The 21,047-nt window shown below is 39.0% G+C and overlaps 1 long non-coding RNA gene across 1 annotated transcript in view; it reads left to right on the top strand.

Moving 5' to 3' along the window:
- The first annotated feature begins 6,923 nt into the window (after window positions 1–6,923).
- LOC140528248 (uncharacterized) overlaps window positions 6,924–21,047 on the top strand; it is an 82,374-nt gene continuing 68,250 nt past the window's right edge. Inside the window, exons 1-2 of the long non-coding RNA XR_011975126.1 lie at window positions 6,924–7,033; window positions 16,407–16,460. This is a non-coding gene — a long non-coding RNA (uncharacterized lncRNA). The remainder of the gene's footprint in view (window positions 7,034–16,406; window positions 16,461–21,047) is intronic.

The raw sequence follows: 21,047 nt of genomic DNA, 5'->3' as shown, positions 1-21,047 counted from the left end.
CTAAGAACTAATAGAACAAAATTTAAAAAAATCAACATTATTAACCTCTGGGTTATTCTTTCTCCGTTCTCCCCCTCCTTTGGTTCTTCCTTCCTTTTCCTCTTCCCTTTCCTCCTCCCCTTCACTTTTTCTTTTTCCTTCCTCCTCCACCTCTATATCCCCCTCTTCTCCTTTTTCCTCCCTCTCCTCCTCTCCTTTCCCCCAGCACATCCTACTGTCCCCTTGTGGGTACCCATTTTATCTTCAGTGAACAATAAGTGGACACGAGACCCTTGGGGTGCTCCCTGGGTCAGACTGCTGTGAAAACTTAATGAATTGACACTTTCAGCCTCTGAAAGGGAGCTGGCCATAAGACCTCACGGTGGACCAAGAGGGGCCCGGCAGAGCGCTAGCTGCAGAGTGGGGGCTGGGGGTGGGGCGGCATTGCCCGCTGCCCCTTTGCCCTGGCCCTCCCGGGCAGCAATCTAAACAGCTGGGCCTCTGATGTGCCCGGGAGCATCGCCCGCCTGCCTAACAAAAGCAACAAAAGCCACATTACAGCGGGGCAATGTGGTCATCCCCGCACCGCTGGGGCCCGGTTGACTCTCTCTGTCCCCCCATCAATGCCTTCCTTGTTGTCTGTCGGAGGCCCTGGAGGGTTACCAGAGGACTATCCCCACTCAATAGCCTCTCTCTCCACCATTGTCTTTTAATATAGGTTTAGAGTCCTCCAGGATAGGGAACTGCCGGTACAATTACTCATAATGGCCAGCAGTAGAGGAGGCTTATTTGCAGCGCACAGTTGATTGGCCTTTGTGCCAGGACAAAGAGACCCTTGTTAGGCTCCGGACACAAAAGCAAACACGATGTATGACTCTGAATAATGCGGAGGAGGGAAGTAACTCGGACCTCGGCAAAAGGCTGTTATTGACCAAATCGGGGCCACTGCGCCCCGCCCCTCCGGACACCCTCCCCACCCCGCCACCCCCGCCCTGCCCCGGCCCTCCCCGCTGTTCTAGCTCAGATGGATCGGTGGATTCGTCCTGCTTTTGAAAGCCCTTTCTAGCGCCCAGAGAGAAAGCCCACCGTAAACAATGCGGCGGGCCAGGTCTTTTCTCCTTTGCCCCGGGAAGAGTGTAGGAAGTTACACGCTTTAAATTCTGCACCACTGATCTCGAGCATTTTTTGAATTGCAGAACTTCTCATCAAGACAAACGTGTGTGTGTGTGTGTGTGTGTGTGTGTGTGTGTGTGTGTGTGTGTGTGTGTGTGTGTGTGTGTGTTGAGGGGCTTTTCAGGGAGGATAAAAACAACTCACACTGATACTGGGCCTTCAGGTTTGCGAAGTGTTTCCATCACAACAATCTCATCAAGAAATACTTGGATTATTACCCCGTTGGGCAAAAGAATTCTCCTGGGGCCAAGTGGTAGGTTAATAATAATTGGGATTTATGTAGTTTGATTTCAGGGCACTACACACACATTTCATTCAATGGGGGTTGGTGGCAGATGGATGATAGTTCAGAGTATTGTCTCCATTTTACCCAAGGAAGCTGCAGCGCAGAAAAGTTGTGGCTTGCCCAGAGTCACAGTTGGTAATAACACCAACTCACAGTTGTATAATTAAGATTTGCTGAGCACTTTTTGCATTGACCCTCCCGACAATCCTGGGAAGTGGAAGCTATCATTATGTCACAATTTTACAGATGTGGAAACTAGGGTTCAGTGTGAGGATTTGAACTCAGGTCTTTTTCACTCCGATACCCATTAAACCGGCTGCCTATCAGCATCATAGATGGGATTCCAAATAGGTCTTCTTTAACTGAGTCGTGCCCAGGCTTCCTGATCTATATCTTGTCACTAGATCCTGATGGCTCCAGAGGAGAAAGTGAGGCTGATGACCTTGCATAGCCCTCCATCCCTTAAAATTCACTTACAAGTCAGGACATCGTCCTCCTGATGTCTTGGTCCTTCTTCCAAAACTAAGGTCAAGCAACAGCAATCAGTTTATCCATTGTGAGTCTTCTTTACTCAAATCCAGCATTCTATGCACTAAGGCACACTGTCTTTCAGGTCCAAGATAGGATTCGAACCCAGTTTTTTTCTGGTTCCAAGTACAGCATTCTAGCCCCTATGTCTTGTGCTGCTTTTCTCAGCTAGTAAATATCAGATATTGGTCTTCCACTGAGGCCTTTTGATAAGACCAAGATGCTTGCCGCTAGGCTATGCTTACAGAAACACATTTCAGTTGTAATAAGTTCTGGCCACAAAGGAAAACAGTACATCAAAAAGGGTTGATGGTGTCTTTCCTGCTGCCACAACAAACTCATCAACCTGCTTTGCCATCTGAGGGACTGTGCAGAAATCACTCAGCAGTATGGCTGAAAAGTCTTGGCCAGTAATGGCCAATACACAGCCGCAAACAAAAACATCCTCTTGTCCAGGAAGGTGGAGGGAAGAAATAATTAGTTAACTCTTTTGACATAGGTTTCATATTATTCAAACTCTATAGAACCTAATCAGGTCACAGTTTCTTATACGACAGAGCAGAATGATCCCCTCAGGGCCTAGAATCTGCCTTGACCTGAAATATTCATCCTCTAAACGGGCTCAGCCTGATTCTCAGCACCTTTGGTCTCTGCATCCAGATGTCAGGACACAACTTATTACAGTGAGGATGAAATTCGCTGCTCCAGTAAATCAATAAATATTTATTGTGCCTACTATGTGCAGGCACTGGGCTCAACGAACTTGTAATCTAATGGGGAGAAAAAAAATGTAGGTGTGCACAAGTCAAATAACAGATAATATTCATATAGCACCTACTATGTGTTGGACACAGTACTAAGAAATTTATAAATATCTCATTTGTTCCCCACAACACCCCTAAGGTAGTAGATGCTATTATTATCCCCATTTTGCAGATGAGAAGGTTGAGGCAGGGAGAGATTAATTAATTTGTCCTAGGTCTAACAGCTAGAAAGTATCTTCAGGCTGGATTTGAATTTAGATCCTTCTGACTTCAGGTCCAGAGCTCTACCCGTTGTACCACCTAGCTGTCTTGAGGGAGGAGGCCCTAGCAGATTCAGAGTTGGGATAGAACCAGAAAGGAAGGACCTTTTGAATCAAATGGCACTAGAGGTAAGTTTTATAGGAAGCTATGGATTTCAGAAGGGTGTGAGGAGAGACAGTAGTCTGTGAGTAGGATCAGTGGGTACAAAAGCTTCGAACAGAGAGCCAGTATGACTGAACCGTAGAGAGAGGAAGGGAATAATGTGTAGACTCGTAAGATAAGAAGAAGCAAAGCTGTGAAGAGCTTTAAAGGCCAAACACTTCTTTCTATCCTGCTTTACCCTTCTATAAAATGAGATAATAATACTCATTCTGCTTCCAGAGTTTTAATGTAGAGATTTGGAAGTTTGTAGATTTAAAATGGTGATGGATCTTAGAAGTCATGTAGTCCAGTCTCCTTTAGACAGATGAGGTCCAAAGACATGAAAGAACTCACCCAAAGACATACAAGTGATAAACTCAGGTCCTCTGACTCCAAATCTACCACTTCTTCCAACAGATATAATGTGCCATGTGAAAAGTCATCATAAAGTGTAAAGCGCTGCACCTATACAAGCTATCCAGATATTGGAGATTATATATGTGTATGTATGTATATTGTATGTACGTATATAATATATGTTATATATATACATTACATATATATATATAATGTGTATATACTGAAAACAATTGGGGGTGGATGGTGGGAGGGAAACATAGGTGATATAAAAGCAAAAGATACAAATAAAATCTACTTTTAAAAGCAGAAGAACAACAACTGGAGAAAAGGATTCTGTGTCACTCTTTGCAAAGCAAGAAAATAAAATGTTTGAAAACAGTCGGGGAAAATTAGAGAACAGTAAACCAAACTAAATGACCACTTCTGAATAATCTGTGAATTGGGAGAACTAGTCTTAACGTAACTGGTCTTAACTCACTGTCATGAGATAAAATCAAACTACAGCTTTTGAAAGTGATTAGTAGGAGACATACAGGCTGAGGCCAGAGAGGTTGGGATGGTGAATGGAGGTGTGGCTTCTTTCTGGTCTGCAGGCATAGCCTACTCAGAGACATATCATTTGGAGAAACAATGTGTTTGGTGGTAAATATGGGCAACTTTTGGCACCTGGCAGGGCATAGAAAGGGAAGGAGCTGTTCAAAGGAGATGGAAAGTGTATGTGAGTGACTCAGGGCAGGCTGGTTGGGAGGGCTTGGGTCAAACATCATCCATCTAATTTCACTCTGTGCTACCATGTCTGCCTACCCACAAGGCCAAGTTTTCTAGGCTTTGAGATCAGCTCTCTACAATGCCACATTGTGTGGGGCATCATTTTATTGTGGATTATTCTTATAATCTTCATCATTATCTTGGTCATCATCAGTATCATCATTTCATTCTCATCTTATGGGATGAAATGGAGATAGGGATGGTCCTGGAATAAATTGTCACCCTACCAGGGCTCTTTCATTGCTCTACTTCACCAGTGAATTAAATCATTGATTTTTGTAATGTAATGAAAATGTCAGACCACAAACTCATCTGTTTTAGAGCTAATAGGAGTTTCATCAGCAGTAGCAGACAGTATGATGGGGATGAAAGGTACTTCTTCCTGTTTCCCACATGGTTTTGATTTCTTTCTCTAGTTGTTATGTTTTGAGAGCTTTTCATTCCACATACTTTGGAGGTTATGAGTATGCAGTGTGATGACATGTATTAAAAATAAACTTTGATTTTTATGGGTCAATGTTATGTTTAGGTGATTGTGGGTAACAATTTTGTTTGGGATGATGCTAGAGTTCTAGTACAGCTGATTTGTTGCATTCCCAAGGTTATTTTGGGTTCTATATTTATTTGTGATGAAAAAATTCATCATCTGTTTATATAGATAGTGAGCTTCTGGTGGAGAAGTATGACTGTTTTATCCTGTTGTTGTTAGAGTGAGCTGAGGACTACCCCATGGAACTAAGTCATGTGCTGTGGTTCTATGGGTAATGAGACAAGTGCTTTTGCCCCTTGCTAAAGGACAGGGGACAGGTGTGACATATTGTGGTACTAATTAATTAGCTAGCATAGTGTTTTTAGTTTAGTAAAGAGTGTTACAAATATTAGCTCAAGTGAGTCTCATGACAACTCTGGGAAGTAGGTACTATCATTACCCCTATTTTACAAATGACATTGACACAAATTACTGTGATGCAAGGATGGGTATACAGGACCCAAATAAATGTTCAGACTGCCTGAGAAGAAATTGAAGAGGAAGAAAGTCAAGGTTGCATCCAACTCTAAAACTGTGAGATTCAGTGATACAGTTGAGTTAAGATCAGAAATTTAGATTTTTAAGGAATTTTAATTTTTATTAACAATATTTACATGTATCTCTGCCTTATTCTGAAATTCTGTCTATTCTTTTCCGTGTGTTTAAAATCTATTTCAGTGATAATATTTCTTTATTTTTTTAGCATTACTATCACTAACTCTCCCACCCACAACCCACCACCCATCCCTGTCACAATTGAAATTAAGGTAAACTTAGTCACAAAGTTCGGAGCATGTTCAATTTATTGGTAAGGCTAGCATTTACTAACCAAATGATTCCTTCTGCTCCTCAGCAAGCTAAAGTTCCCTGGGAGTTTGAACTTTTTTGGATAGTTAAAAAGATGATAAATAAAATTCCACTTAGCACAATTACTTTTAGCTTCTTTGCTTTTCCATATGAACTTAGTTATGCCTTGACATTTTTCACATCTTCAACTATATCTCCACTATTTTTGAGTGAATTTTAAACACAAAATAAATTATATCAGAGGGCAGTAAGAAAGTAGTAGCTTTTAATAACTAGTTCTTATTGAACCAACCTTTTATTGGTTTATTCATCAATTCTTATAACCTACCCCTTGGAGACAAGTAGTTTCCAAATTCTTTTAATTCAGACAACATTTGACTTCAACAAAAGACCTTGTAAAACAATTCCAGCCTTTTCTGCTTAACTCTTCTTTGCTTCCTACCCTCCAAAAGATACAAATAAGTGAGGAAAATGGTCTTAACTTTTGATGCAATACTAGTGGACAGTACATGGCTTAAATTAAATAGAGGACATGAATTATTATTACTCTTCAGAGAAGGTCCTAGAGTCCCTAAGTAACCCTTGTGTATGGAATATTCAGAGAGGACTAGCACTTCTGGTATGAAGGCTCGATGAACTATTTTCAGGGCTGCTCATTTATCTTTTGTGCCCACCTCTCACCCAACTCTCACCCTTTGGCTCCAAGAAATTTTAGTGGCAGACACACCTTGGTAAAACCATCTTAGTAGACAGGCTAAACCAGATTGAGAGTAATCAAAAGACTTTAGACCCATTGATGAGTTAGAGTGACGTCTACCCCAAGCATGTGGAGGCTTCTTTGGGCAAAATGGGTAGATGAGAACAATTTATTACAACAGCCATGACGATGGTTGAAACAAGTATTATGGAGCACTTAGAAGTTGGCTAGACATTGAAAATGCCATAGTCATCCACTGCATTCCAGCCATCTTTGGTTGTCTTGACTTTCATCTTGCTATTAGATTTATAACTTTGTGTAACTCTGCCTCACTTGAATCCACTTTACCACTCATGTCAAGATATCACTCTGTGACATCATTAGTCCTCTTCAAAATCAGAAGATGAATGACATCTAAAATGACTTGGAGGTAGGGTTTACTAGCCTTTTTATGGTTTGGGGAAGTATAAGAAAACAAGGAACAGGAAGCATCACAGATGGAACATTGGTTACAAAATCAGAAGGATCATAGATGGTAGAAAACAATATGATTGGATGGAAGTCTGGAATGCAGGACTAACAAGAATCTCTCCTTCCATCTTGTTGCTATGGAAAGCTCATTGGTGGTGTCTTCCTGCATGGTTAGCTAGCATGACAATGATAATAGACCAGACTTTCTTGAAGAATGACTAATGTTGCAGAGGTCACAGACTTCCTAGTGCCCACCTGCATCTTACAAGGTTTGTTAGCAAGATAATAACTCTCACTTAATGGCATATGGGTATGCAACGCTCCTTAGTAAGATTGTGCACAGGAACAAAAGTATGTAGAGACCATACATTTCTATGAAGGGGACTTATGGAATGGTTTATCTCAGAGAGGAAAGTTGAACTTCTGAATATAAAAATAGCTTTAGGCAGTTAAAAAATAGAAGCAATCATAGAATGGAATCAAATATAAAATGCTAGATCAATATTTGATTTTCCTGTCCCTTTCCAAAGTTAACCCCCTTCCCAACTATTTCTAAACCCTCTTTTGTAACAACTAAGCATAATGAAGCAAAATAAATCTACACATTGGCCATGTCCCAAAATCTATGATTCATTCTATAACTGTAGACTAGACCATCACCTTTCTCTGAGGTGGGCAGTATGTTTCATCCTTGGTTCTTCCTGTACACATGACCTGAATTCAAGTTCTGGCTCTGACATGTAGTGATTATGTGAACCTAGGCAAATCACATAGGGTTACTCAGGCAACCCTGGCAGTTCCTGTTATGACCAGTCTCAGCACTGATCAAAACTTTTATGTCTTTCAAGGGTGTTTTTCTTTACCTTGTGGTAGTTACATAAATTAGCTTCTTTTTAAGTTCAAACTCTTTGTTGAACATCTTATGTTGATTTTTTTTATTATATCAGTAAATAATTTTAATATTTTTGCTTTTCTACATTTATTTTCAGGTTTCTATACTCCAGTGTTAAATGCCTTATAAATATCTGAGATTATGTTCCTTTTTATCATCATTTAGTTATCATCAAAGATCTATTCTCACTTAACTTTTTATAAAAAAATTCTATTCACATCTTTAACTTCTTTCTCATTTGTATTTTTGTTTGATTTTTCTAAGTCAAAAAAGATAATCTGAGGTTCCCACATTTTTATTTCTCCCTGTAATTTGATGAAAATTTTCTCAAGTATTAAATATTATGCCATTTGGTGAGTATATATATATATATATATATACACACACATATACACACACATACACACACATATATGCACATATATATTGAGTATTGATAGTATTTAATTGTATAAGGTGCTCTTAAAGATAATGTGATTTCTTAGTTTATCTCTTTTAACTTTTTTTTTACTGTTATCTTGTCTGAGAACATGATTTCTACCCCTTACTTTTGAGCTGTAATGAATTCAGTTTCATTTCCTCATTTTAGCTCTACATGACTCTTTATGTTTCAAGTTTGTTTCTTGTAAATATCATATTGTTAGATTTTGCTTTGTAAATCACTCTGCTACCCTTTGCCATTTATTGATTATCTCATATTACCCACATTCATAGTTATGATTGTCAATTATGTATTTGTTTTCATATTTTCTTGCTTTTTTTCTCTTTCTTTCCTCCTTCATTCCTTTATAAAAGGAGATTAATACTAGTGACAGAAATTAAAGTGATCTACTTGCATGTTATTACCCTCACATTTTTCTTTCTTGGAGTTTCCTTATGAGTGAATTTTAGGATTCGCTTGCCATGTATATAATGTTACAGGTTTCACCTGCCCATGGAGTGTCTCAGATCTGAGCTCTTAAAGGTTTCTAGCTTTTTTACCTATGATGGTAAGGATTTTCCTGGAAGGAGCTTTCTACAGAGCTTTCAGATTGTTGTTCTTTTCTGTTTGTTTTTGTTGTGTTTTCTTATTCAATATGAACTTTTCTGCTATTTCTCTTTGGATTTTTGATCACTGTTTGTTGTACTACTTTTAAAAAATCTTTCCTGGAGTATATATGAATGACCTGGACTCTTCTATAACTTTCCCACCAACAACTTAGTTCCATAGTTCCTTAGAAAGAACTTTAGAGGTCATAGGTCATCTAGTACAACTCCTTCATTTTATAGATGTGAAAATGAATCCCTTGAGAGGTAAAGTGTGTCTTGCTCATTATCAGAGGTCTTAAGTGGCAGATCTAGGGTTTGAACCCAGATCCTCTGATTGCACATCTAGCATTCTTTCCAGCAAGCAACTTGTCTTTCTTTTACTCCCCTTTCCCTTTCCCTCTGCCTTTCCTTTTCTCTTCTTTTGCAATCAGAACAACTTATCTTTCTTAACTACAGAACATTTTAAAGCTACTTTTCTCTATCTCAGGAGGATGTCTGTTGGGCTTCCTTAAAATAGGGCTCACCTATATCATATTTTATTAGTCTAATTGTCTGGGCTCTTTTGGAAAATGTAGATTAGATGGGGACAGAGAATACTTCTCCCTGATCAGGTACGAAGGAGAGAGTGTTTTCTCCCATAAAGACCCTGGAGAGAGAAAGAGAGTTGTTGTGCCCTGCAGAGCTGGGAGAAGAAAATCAGGCTGCTTGTTACTTTTTACCAAACATCTTCATGCACTTTCTTGCTGCTTTATTATCGCTATTTTAAAAAACAGGGGAAATTGAACCCAGAGGAATTGAGTGACTTGCTGGTGTCCAAGTGGGAGCAGTGGGGAGCAATCAAATTCAGTCTTCTTTCTTTCCCGACCTGTATTTAAATCCCTAAACAGCATTTCTTCCTGTAATGAGCACCACCTTTTTCTTTAATTAAAATTCAGTTACAAATGTAGACATTCTACTGGGCTCATAATTACTTGGAGCAGATTTTTAGGACAACTGGCATAATAGTTCTAGGACTTACTATCGTATCAATTTATTATTTATAGTGTCCGCCTGGGTAGACATCATTCTTTAGGGCAATTAAGATAGGGCTCATGGTCTCCAGGTACAGAAGGAGGTGAGCGGGGAGGCCTCTGTTACCATTTCCATCACAGTGACTATTGGAAAGTGATTTCTTCCTGATAAAATGTGTTCTCCTTGAATGTGTCCTAAACTCTCCTGGTCATTTGAACTAATTTTAAAAAAGGAGAGATTTTTGAGGGCTTGGGAATGAATAAGGCATTTATTCTGTAATTAGGGATGAGGATAGGAAAAGGGAGTAATTTTCCTTGATCGATCTATACTGATCAAAGTGATATGTTTTCCAGTGCAATCCGTGTGAGATAATACTAACTGACATTTATATAGCTCTTTCTTTTTGACCAGCATTGTGAGACTCCAAGGAGCATCACTTCTCACTTAGACTACTGCTATAGCTTGCTGGTTGGGATCCCTTTCACAAGGCTCTCCCTGTCCAATCTATCCTACACTCAGCTATCAAAGTGATCTCCCTAAAAGCGTTGGTCTGACCATAACAGTCCCCTATTCAACAAATTTCAGTAGTTTCCTATTGCCTCAAGATCAAATATAAAATCTTCTTTTGTTATCAAAGACCTTCATAATGAACCTCCTTCTTACTTTTCCAATATTCTTATGTCTCAAGTACTCTAAGATTGTGGCACCAACCTTGCTTTTCCAAGCCCGAGACAATCTGTTGTCCAAATACCTTTTCATTGGCTGTTCCCCATGCCTGTAGTGTTCAATGTTCTCCCTTCTTACATCTATCTCATGGCTTCCTTCAATTCTCAAATAAAATCCCAACTTCTATGTCTTTCTACTGTTCTTCTTTAATGTTAGCATGTTCCTTCTTAGATTTTTTTCAGTTTATTTTCTCTCTCTCCCCTTGTACTATACACATACACACATATACATATGCACTGTGTATATGTATATGTAAATATGTGTATGCATATAGTGATATATGTATGCATCCATACATATACATATATGCAAGTGTATGTGCATTCACACATACATGGTTGTTGCCCTTTGTTCTTGAAGAGGACAAAAATAACATCACTGTGTTGGGGTCAAAGTACAGTGTGTTTGCCTTTGGCTGATCAGGCCATTATGAGTTTGGAAGGCTCTACCACAGGTTGGGCACAAATGGAGATGTCTCTAAATTCGCACATCTCACATTTCTTCTGAGTTACTGCAATTCTGCTTTTCTCATAGAGTACAGAACCTTTCTGGATATGGGTACATTATGCCGGATGGTCCTGTGTCTCCCATGTCTCACAATCAATTCCAGAGTTCTTCAGGGAGATCTTGAGAGTGTCCTTGTGCCACTTCTTCTCATCTCTGTGTGAGTGCTTGCCTTGTGTGAATTCTCCATAAAATAGTCTTTTTAGGCAAATATATTTTTGGGCTTCTAATAACTTCACCAGCCCATAGGAGTTGTGTTATCTACAGTAGAGTTCGAAGCCAGATTGCAACTCAGATCTTCCTGACTTCAGGTCCAGCACTCAGTCCCTTCTATCCACCTACCTGCCTCAGCACCGTATGGTGTAAGTCATCTGAACCTGGTGACTTCAACCTATTAAGTCAGTCAATTATGTGCTAGGTATTGTGCTAAGCATAGGGTTTTCAAAGAAAGAAAAATTAATCTTTCTTGCTCTCACTGGGCTCACAGTCTAAGGGTCAGGTAGGTTCTTCCTTATGCTAGTAGTCTGCTAGATGTTGCATTAGATAGAAAACTGGAGTTAGGTTCAGGGAACTTTTATATCACTTCTGGATTCAGATTCTTTCTAGCTTTGTGATCTTGGACAAGTCACTTAACCTCTACCTCAGTTTCCCCATCTGTAAAGGGGGGATAATAATAATAATACTCCCAATGCTGTTTTGGGGATCAAATGAGTTAATATACATGAAATACTTTGCCTTTAATACCTAAACATGACCTCTAATGAACAAAAACCAAACTCATCAACCTGCCTTTTAAAGTCCTTCTACTATCTGGCTCCAACCTGCTTTTCAAGCTTTATTTCAATATTGTTCAATGATTTCTAAATTCCAGCCAAACTGGATTATTAACTGTTCCTGAAACTTGCTCTTTTATCTCTTACCTGTATAACTACGAGCTCCTTAAGAGGAAGGACTGCATTTTGTCTTTCTTTGCAGCCCCAGTGCTTAGTTCAATGCCTGGTGAGGAATAATTATCTGACTGATCTCACAAATGCCTGGAATTTAATCCTTCCGTATCTTGGAATCCTTTTCGTACTTGAAAGCATGGCTCAGCAGTCTATGCTAGGTTGGTTGCTATTGTCCTCTTCTAGGCAAGTTCTTTGAAGACAAGAATTATTTGGTTTTTCACTGTTTAAACATAGCACCTAGCTATGTCTGTACCTGTGCCTTGCATGTAGTAAGTGCTTCATCAGTAAATACGTATTTGTTGAATTGTAAAGAAGCTATCTTGTCGGGTTAGCCTCATTTTTTCCTGTTATAAGGATAGTTACCTGGTTGAAGAGGGGACTGCTTCAGACAAAGATACGTTAGACAAGAGGGTCTGCTGAAACAAAGCATTTCATAAAGACTCGGCTAGATCTTGCAGAGAAGACAAAGAGATGGGGGCTAGATACGTTAGTTAGAATCATCCAGGATTAGTTGGCTCCTCAAAGAGTCATCTCAATAGCTTGATGTTATTTTGGATAGAAGTCCCTAATCCCCAGGTCTCCCCTGGACTTTATGCTGTTTAATACTTTTTTAGTGACTTGGATGAAGATAAAGACAACATTTTATCAAATGTGCATGTTTGTATAAAAGTATTTTATAAATTTTATAAAAGTTTAATACACGTGTCAGATTAGGATTAAGGTAAGCTTCTCAAAAGCCTAAAATGATGAGCTCAGTAGGATAATAAGAAATTTCAATGGAATAAATGTTGTTCTAATGCTGCCTTTAGAAAATCAACTTCATGTGTTCAGAAGTTTTTAGTTTGGTTTTTTTTCAGACCTAGATTTCTTAGCGGACTGCATTTCGCTAGTATGAGGTGGCAGCCCTCAGACCTGTTACCTTAAGATGCATTGAGAAGCAGAGCATGTAGAACCTTGGAGGTGAAAGTGCCATCTACTTAGCTTTGAGTACTACGTTGTAGGAAAAACACTGACAAACTGAACAGTCTCCAGGAGAAGGTTACCAGGAGTGGGAAGGAACTGGACACTATTCCGTATAAGGACTGGTTGATGTATAGCATGAGGAAAGAATCACCTTGATGGAAATGAAGATGATATTTAAGATGCTTAATGTTTTAAGTGTTTAAGCGGTTGTCTTCTAATGGAGAGATTAATCTTCTTCTTCTTGACCTCGAGGGACAAAACCACAAGCAGTGGTTAAATTTGTTGAAGTAGATTTTCAGTTTTTGTACTTGTTCAGTTGTGTTCAACTTCATGACCTCGTGGACATTTTTGGCCCAAGGAGTTTTTTTTGGAAAAGATACTAGAGTAGCTTGCCATTTCCTTCTCAATTATGTGTGTTTGTCCTCCATTGCCAAAGAAGACCATGCCATCAGAGAAATAATGACATGACTTGCATTTGACTTTGTTTTGAGGGAAGGCTGTGCAGGTCACCAGCCTCACTTCTCCAGAGCCATCTGAATCCAGTGACCAGATATTCGTTAGGATGACTGGAGATAACCTAGGATGAGGCAATTGGGATTAGGTGACTTGCCCAAGGTCACACAGCTAGTGAGTGCCAAGTGTCTGAGGTGAGATTTGAACTCAGGTACTCCTGACTTCTAGACTGGTGCTCTATCCACTGCACCACCTTGCTTTCCCTTCTCAATTATGTACCCATTTTACAGATGAGAAACTAAGGCCAAATAAAGATTAAGTGACTTGCCCAGGGTCACACAGCTACTAAGTGTCTGAGGTCACATTTGAACTCAGGTCTTCCCAACTCCAGGCCCAGTGCTCTATCTAATGCACCACCAAGCTCCCCAGAAATTTTTCAGTTAATTCAAGGAAAAATTTTCTAATAATTAGAATTATTTTACTTGAACATCTCCTTCTCTTCCTAGTCCCTGGCTTCTTTCAAGGCTTAGTTCAAGGGCCACTTCCTGTTCAGATCTTTCTCGACCTTGCTAGTTCTTTGGCACCCCATTCCCATCCTTTCTCCATATTAGTTTGTACATAATTTGTGTTTGTGTATATTTTGCTTCCCTCCTGTGGAATGTAAGCTTCTTGAGGGTAGGAACTAGTTTGTTTTTATCTCTATACCTTCATTGTCTAGCTGGCTCATAGTAGGTGCTTAGTACATATTTATTAACTGAATAAATCAATGTTCTTGCTCTGTCTCATCATGAGTGAAGGATTTCAGTGTTAGTATTTTTTGGTACAGTGATCTTTCCTACTCCCTTGAATTACTTTAAATTTATTTTATATTTTGAATTTCCTTCTCTGATCCCCAGAGAATGTAAACTTCTTGAGAGCAGGCTCTGTTTTTGATTTTGTCAGTGTCTGGCAAACAGTAGTGCTTAATAAGTGTTTCTCCAAGAAATGAATGAATGATAGTGACTCTGTCTGATCACTGATCTTCCATTGAAGATGAAATGACCTCTCACTAAGGATGTGGTAGAAGAGATTCTTGGAGAATTAATGGTTGGACTAACTGTCCTTGGAGATTCCTTCCAGTTATGAGATGCAGTTATTTTGTCTCCTCACGACAAGTTAGCATTCATATATCTATAATTATTCCTAATAGGAAATAAAAGGAAGGTGCACAGGAAAAGGTTGGAGGCTACTGCTCTGCTTTCCAATGTCTGTAGAGCTTATTATCATTACGATGGTGCTGATGAAACTATTGTTTATTCTGGAATCAGTGAGGTATATCTCACTCAATAACCCCTCGATGCAATTAATGAGATCATAGATCAGGCAGAGATCTGAATTTTTTTTCCTCCCCTCCAGGAGGCTGTAATGGGATTTCTCCCATTCTTTTTTCATCTAGTTCAACTTGAAGAGTATTTATTGCCTACATATTATACATTAGGTAATGAGTTAAATACAGGGGATACAAAGAGTCCTTGCCTTTAAGGAAGTTAGATAGGGAGGGAAACATAGAAAAAAGCAAATATAATTATGTTTAAAGTAAATACAAACTACTTTTAGGGGACTAGGAAAAGTACTCTCCCCTCTATTCTTCAGTTCCTGGGAAGGGTGGGCTCAAATTTAACATGGTTGTTATAGCACTTTTCCCCTCTTTCCACTGAGGGCACATTCTCCTTGGGGAGAGTGGACTCAAACCTACAGTGGTAACTACTGAATATTCCTCTCATCAGTTAAATGGGTAGTCTAGTGTAAGAGTTAGAGTGTAGAAAGATATAGATACAACGTTTTCCTCTGATGCATAGTAGCAGTGTGATACTGGAAAAGCCCTTCCATATATTAAGTAACTTTGTAGCGCTTATCAGCTAAGTGGCACAGTAGATAGAGCACCAAACCTGGAGTCAGGAAGACCTAAGTTCAAATCTAGCCTCAGACACTTACTAGTTGTGCAAATCACTTAAGTCTGCCTGAGTTTCCTCATCTGTAAAAATGAGCTGGAGAAAGAAATGACAAGCCACTCCAGTATCTTTGCCAAGAAATCTCCTAATAGCTCATGGGAAGTCAGACACAACTGAGCAACCAAACAAAAACACATACCTACTATTAGTGAACCATGATCTTACCTACTACCAATGAACCATGATCAATGAACCATGATCTGTATTGTTGGAGGAAGATGTCAGATCAAGAGTACCAGAGCTGCTGAAATCAGGAAGTTGTCCACACTACAACCCTGTGAGTTAGGGAACGTAAGCATGACTGCTCCCATTTTACTGAGAAAGAAGTTTGTCCCAGGCAATGCATATAATTAGAGACTAGCCATTGAGCGCAGTCTTTATGGGCATGCACAAAGTTTCTAAGATGTAGGTCCCTGCATGGAACAGGCTACAGAGTTTGCATCTGGGAGAGTTGTGACAACATGCAATCAAAACATCTTAGAGAAAATTTGGAGTGTGTAGCTTAAAACTGCACTCAGACTTGGGATTCTCTGCATGGATATTCTATTACTGGCTCCAGTCTATTAACCATACCATGAGGAAGAATCTACTTTGATTGAGTAGCCAGAAGGCTACATTCAAATGATACCATTCTTCCTAATCATTCCCTCTCTTGGTTCTTTATGTGTCTTCTTCTTAGCCAATAGCACCCAGTGAGAGACAATATGGTGGGTGGAGAAGTCTTGGGCCCTCTCCCTCTGAAGCCATTTGGGGAGGTCAATTCTATGTAGAAATTATATGAAGTCTGAGTCTACTTTTCCTAGAGAATGAGGTGATGTAGGACAGAATATGCCCTGTAGATGCTGGAGGTACAGATAATCTGTAGACTTCTGTTCTTGCCATATCTTAGAAGTAAATACCTTGGGAGACTAGTTAGTATCTGGGGGCATATCTGGAATGGAGGCTTATGCCAAAGGTATTAGAGGTACCACTAAAACTCTAAGGGGAAGATGTAGCTAACATTACAAAAGAGAGCTTAGAGAATATTCACTACTCATGACTAATGAGGAGCATACTATGTTCATACTGAGGTATCCTGAATCTAATACTCTAATGTAATAATAGAAAATTTTTCTTTTTATTGCAGTAGAATTAACCTCCTTATTTGACAGAAGAGAAAAGTGAGACTCTTGGAGGCCAGGTAATTTGTTCATGTTCACATTGGTGGGATTGGATACTGCTGTCAATGCTCTCTACTCAGCTGATCTAGATTAAAATGTAATGAAGAGTATTGAATAAAAATAAATACAAATACAATAAAACATAGATAATGTTATCATATGGTATTCTAACTCACTCAATATGCACCCACAAGGATTCTTGTGTAGAATGTAGTGATTTCATTTTTCTCTGAGTTTGAAACCACAGGTGTAGGGCACAGCTTTTTTTGCTTTTTCTCCTTTTATGTTTCTAAACTGTTTTCTTGTAAGTTCTTCATGGGGATGCTTAGAGGACATCAAGTAGGAGAGCCCACTGGTCATTTGGATTTTGCCTACATTTCTATTTCTTTTGCTCTGGGGAAAAGCACAAGCTCATTGAATTTCATTCAAACAAATGATTTGGTATAAGGTCAGAAACAGAATGCTAGACTTGGGTGTCAGGAGATCTGGGTTCCAACTGTATTCCCTTTCTGAACTTCAGTTGCCCATCTCTAAAGGAGGGTAGTAAGTTTGATGCTCTTGGAAACTACATTCAAAATTTGCCCCTGGGGCATTGCTCAGTACTTTGTGGAACTATGAGAAGCAGTTTATTCCTTTCCTTTGGGCCCATATGGTTAATTAACATTTAGCTTAATGTCTGGGGGAAAGGGAATAATTTGGAGTAGGTCTGCTTACTTTGCTAGGGCTCTAGCCAAGCTTTATCTCTTTGGCTGATTTAATTGGCTGGTTGGCTAATTATGGGACCAAGTTAGAAGGACTGATTGCTGTCTGTCCTGAGAGGTCTCTTTGCTTTACTCTCATTCCTGAAATCCAAAAAGCAGGACTAACATCTGGGAGAGAGGAACCATGAGCAGGGAACACCTAGGTAGCTCTCTGGAGGTTTAGGTGACAGATTTTGACAATTTTTCTATTCACAGAAACTTTTTTTCCTGTTGTTTACCAAGGAAAATGGTTTTTCAGGTTGATGCTGACTCTTGTCTTGAATTGATCAAGATTTATATATTTCACAGCTTCTCTATATTTTATCCTTTTCCCATTCTTACACATACAGAGCACCTTTTAAAGAAATACTGTTTCAAGGTCAAGCTCAAAGATTACCTTAACACCTTCTTCAGCTCTTGAGAATTTTCTCAGACCTTTTTCATATTAGGGAAATAATGTGGGAAATGGTTTTCAAGAAGTTATTTATCTAATTCAATTTGTCACATGCTTACTAAGCATGTACTATTTACAGAGCTCTGGTGTTGGGTATGGGAGAAAGGAAAGTCTGCTTAGTCAAAAGAGACCTGGATTTTGAGTCAGGTGACCTAGAATTAAATCCTCCATATGTTGCTCAGCTTTTGTAAGTCCTTCCTCTCTGGGCTTCAATTTCTTTATTTACAATATAAAAATAAGGTTGAGGGTTACTTTGGGCTAATCTATAAGTTTACTTAGTACTCTAAATCTTATGATCCTATATAACACTCCTGTACACTTTTTAGGGTAGTATATTGTCTTATGGTTAGTGATATTTAAGTCCTAAACCATTATTGAACTAGAAGTACCATGAAGATATAGATCTTGATATTTGAATTTATTAGACTTAAAACTTTGTCCTCCAGTTCTAAGAGAATTGTACAGTTTTCTTTTATGATGTCTTGAAGCAAGATGTTTAGCTTCTTTTTCCTTTGTTACTGGCATTAAGATAGTGTAATAATTCTTAGTGTTTTTCTCTTCAATCTATTTTCTAGCTCATTTTTTTTTTTTGCTTATGAGATATCTTGTGTTTTCTTTTCTTCTTTTTTTTTTAAGTCCTTTGACTTTGCTTTAATGTTTCTTGTTGTTGTTTGACATAATTAGTCTCTAGTTGATCCATTCTATTTTTTAAGGAGTTTGTTGCTTGGTCAGGATTTCTACTTCTAATTCCCTTGCTAATTCTCTCTTCCATGGATGTCATTTCTTTTCTGACATTTTTTCGCTAGTGTTCTCATGTCATTAATAAAAGAACATTTGTTTTAACTTTTAAAAACTCTTGCTTTATGTTTTCCAGGAATTCTAGTTGAATTTGTATCCAAGCTGTGTTTTTCTCTGAAAATTTGATTGTAGATGTTTTGGAGTCATTTTCTTTTTGCATTTGAGGTTCTCTGCCACCATAAAAGCTCTTTATATAATAGGATTCTTTTTTTTTTTCTTTGTTCATTCTTTATCCTACTTCCTGACTTCAAACTTGACCATTAGTGCTAGAATCTGCACATTTCTAAAGGGAAGATTTGGTTTTCATTGCTCCTTCCTTGGGAGTTTTGAATGTTGTGTTATTTCAGGATCTTAGGAAGAGGCTTGAAACCTATAAGCTTTCAGTGCTCCCAAAATGGTTTGATCCAGGGTAAATTTTGATTTCTATCCTCTTCATCTAATCTGTGCAAGTTCCTAACCCGAATTTCTAGCTGGCTAACAGTAGAATGCTGAATTCAGACACTTTCAGCCAGCTGGAAAGCTCTACTGGTTCAGAAAGATAGAATGGTAGGCTTCCCTTTGTTCTGGGATTCCTGCCCTGGTTTTTCTTCTGCAAGCTTTAGATTGGACTAGAAGCTAGAAATGAGGCATTATCATCCCCCTTTTACAGATTAGAAAACTGAGGGTCAAGAGATAAAAGATTTGGCAAGCTGGTAAGTTTTGGAGGAAGGATTCAAACCTAGCTTTCTCCTGACTCTAAGATTCCTTAATTCTTTCTTTCCTTTTTCCTCCCCTTATTTTCTTGCTCCATTCTGCTTATGGTAGGGGGAGGGGTTGGGAATGGGGTTGGTCCTGAGCCACAGCGTTGCTGTTTACCTTTGAATTTGTTTCTTGGTATGCCATGCAGGCTTTCCCTATCCAGAAATGTCACCACTGAGTTCACAGTTCCCCTTAACAATCCACCCAGAATTAGGTAATGGTGAAAGCTGCCACTTGGTACCTGTTCCTGCATGCCATATGTGGTGCTCCCTCTGTATGGGTCTGGGATCTTCTCTTGCCATAGTACATACTTGAGTGCTAGAACGCAAGGTGTGGTCTTGACCAGACCTTACGTCCCCAGACCTCTCTGTCTTTCTCTCTATACAAAGGCAGACTGGTCAAATGACTCACTGAGACTTTTTCAGTATTTCCCCATCAGAATACAGTCTGGCACATTTTCTAGATCTGTTGGAAGGAGAGTTTTTAAAGGGTCAGTTTGCTGTGCTGTTTCCTGCTGCTCCAACATCTTGGTTCTCCCCCCTTCTAGTGTTGATTCCACTGAATTATGCTGCCAATAAGTGTGGTTTGGAATATGTCAGGTTTGAGATACAAGTACAACAAAGGGTCTAGAAGAGCTTAGAAGAGATATAAGAGGCAGAGATGTAGACTGTGGGGTCTTCTACATAGAAGTAGTAGTAGGGGAGCAGTAAGGTGAGTGGGATTACCTAAAAGAAGATATATAGACAAGAGAAAGTAGCCTAAGAGAGAACTCTAGGGAACACCCACATTACTGAATTACGAAAAGGACTGGGAGCCATCCAAAAAGAAAGAGAAAAAATGATGTGATTAGAGAAGGCTCAACAAAACCAGAAGAGTAGAGTGTATTTGAAACCAAGGGTAAAGGGAATATCTCCAAGATCAAATGAGAGAGAGGTCCAACTGGATGGAAACAAAAGTGCATTCAATGCCAAAGGCAATTTAATTTTGTTTACATGTTTTCTCAAATGTTGGTGGATAAGAGAAATAATAATTAATAACCCATGATTTGGGAAGATCCGGAGTCCCCCCTTTCTCTATAGTTCTCATTTTGAAGTTCAGTGTCTTGAAGGACATTCCTCATTATAATGAGACTGATGAACTCTGCTTAATCTTGGTCGGACTCCACCCAACCTTCCAAGGAATTTCTGGAGAAACTCTCAGCCCATTTTCTTCTATGTTCAGGCTTGGGTGAGGGATATAGATTCTTTGTCTAAATTTCCCCAAGGCTGGGCGTAATTTAGAAGTAAATGACACTATCAAAGTTCATTAGAGTAGGTCCAGCACCTCATATTGCAATGGTCATTCTGTCTTCTTACTTGTTAACCAATCAGAGTTGTTTGTCACCCTCTGAAACACCCACTTTTCCTTTTTTTGTAAATATTATTTTATTTTTTTCAGTTACATGTAGATTAGTTTTCAACATTTAGTTTTTATAACATTTTGAGTTTCAAATTTTTTCCCACTCTATCTGATATAGGCTATACATGTACAATTACATACTTCCCATTAGTCATGTTGTGAAAGAAAAAACAGAACAAAAAGGAAAAGCCACAAAAAAATGGAGCAGCTGCTTTTCCAAGGCCACTGACCACTTTTATGAAAATACTAGCATTATTAATAAAACACCTAATTACCCAGAAATTATCTCTCAAACTTTTCAAATGTCACATAGAAAGACTATTTTACCCAGTGGCTATCACACCTACTGTTCTAGCTCTGAGTCCCCTACCAAATGGCTATGGGACTTTCAAGGAAATGCCTCCTGTCTCTGGACCTCAGTTTGCTCACTTTTAACTAAGGGCATTGTTCAAGATTATCTCTACGGTCCTTCCCAGCTC

Source organism: Notamacropus eugenii, chromosome 1 (genome assembly GCF_028372415.1).
Source record: "Notamacropus eugenii isolate mMacEug1 chromosome 1, mMacEug1.pri_v2, whole genome shotgun sequence".
Taxonomy (NCBI): Eukaryota; Metazoa; Chordata; class Mammalia; order Diprotodontia; family Macropodidae; genus Notamacropus; species Notamacropus eugenii.
The sequence above is the reverse complement of the archived record's forward strand: the minus strand, read 5'-3'. Positions and strand labels throughout refer to the sequence as shown.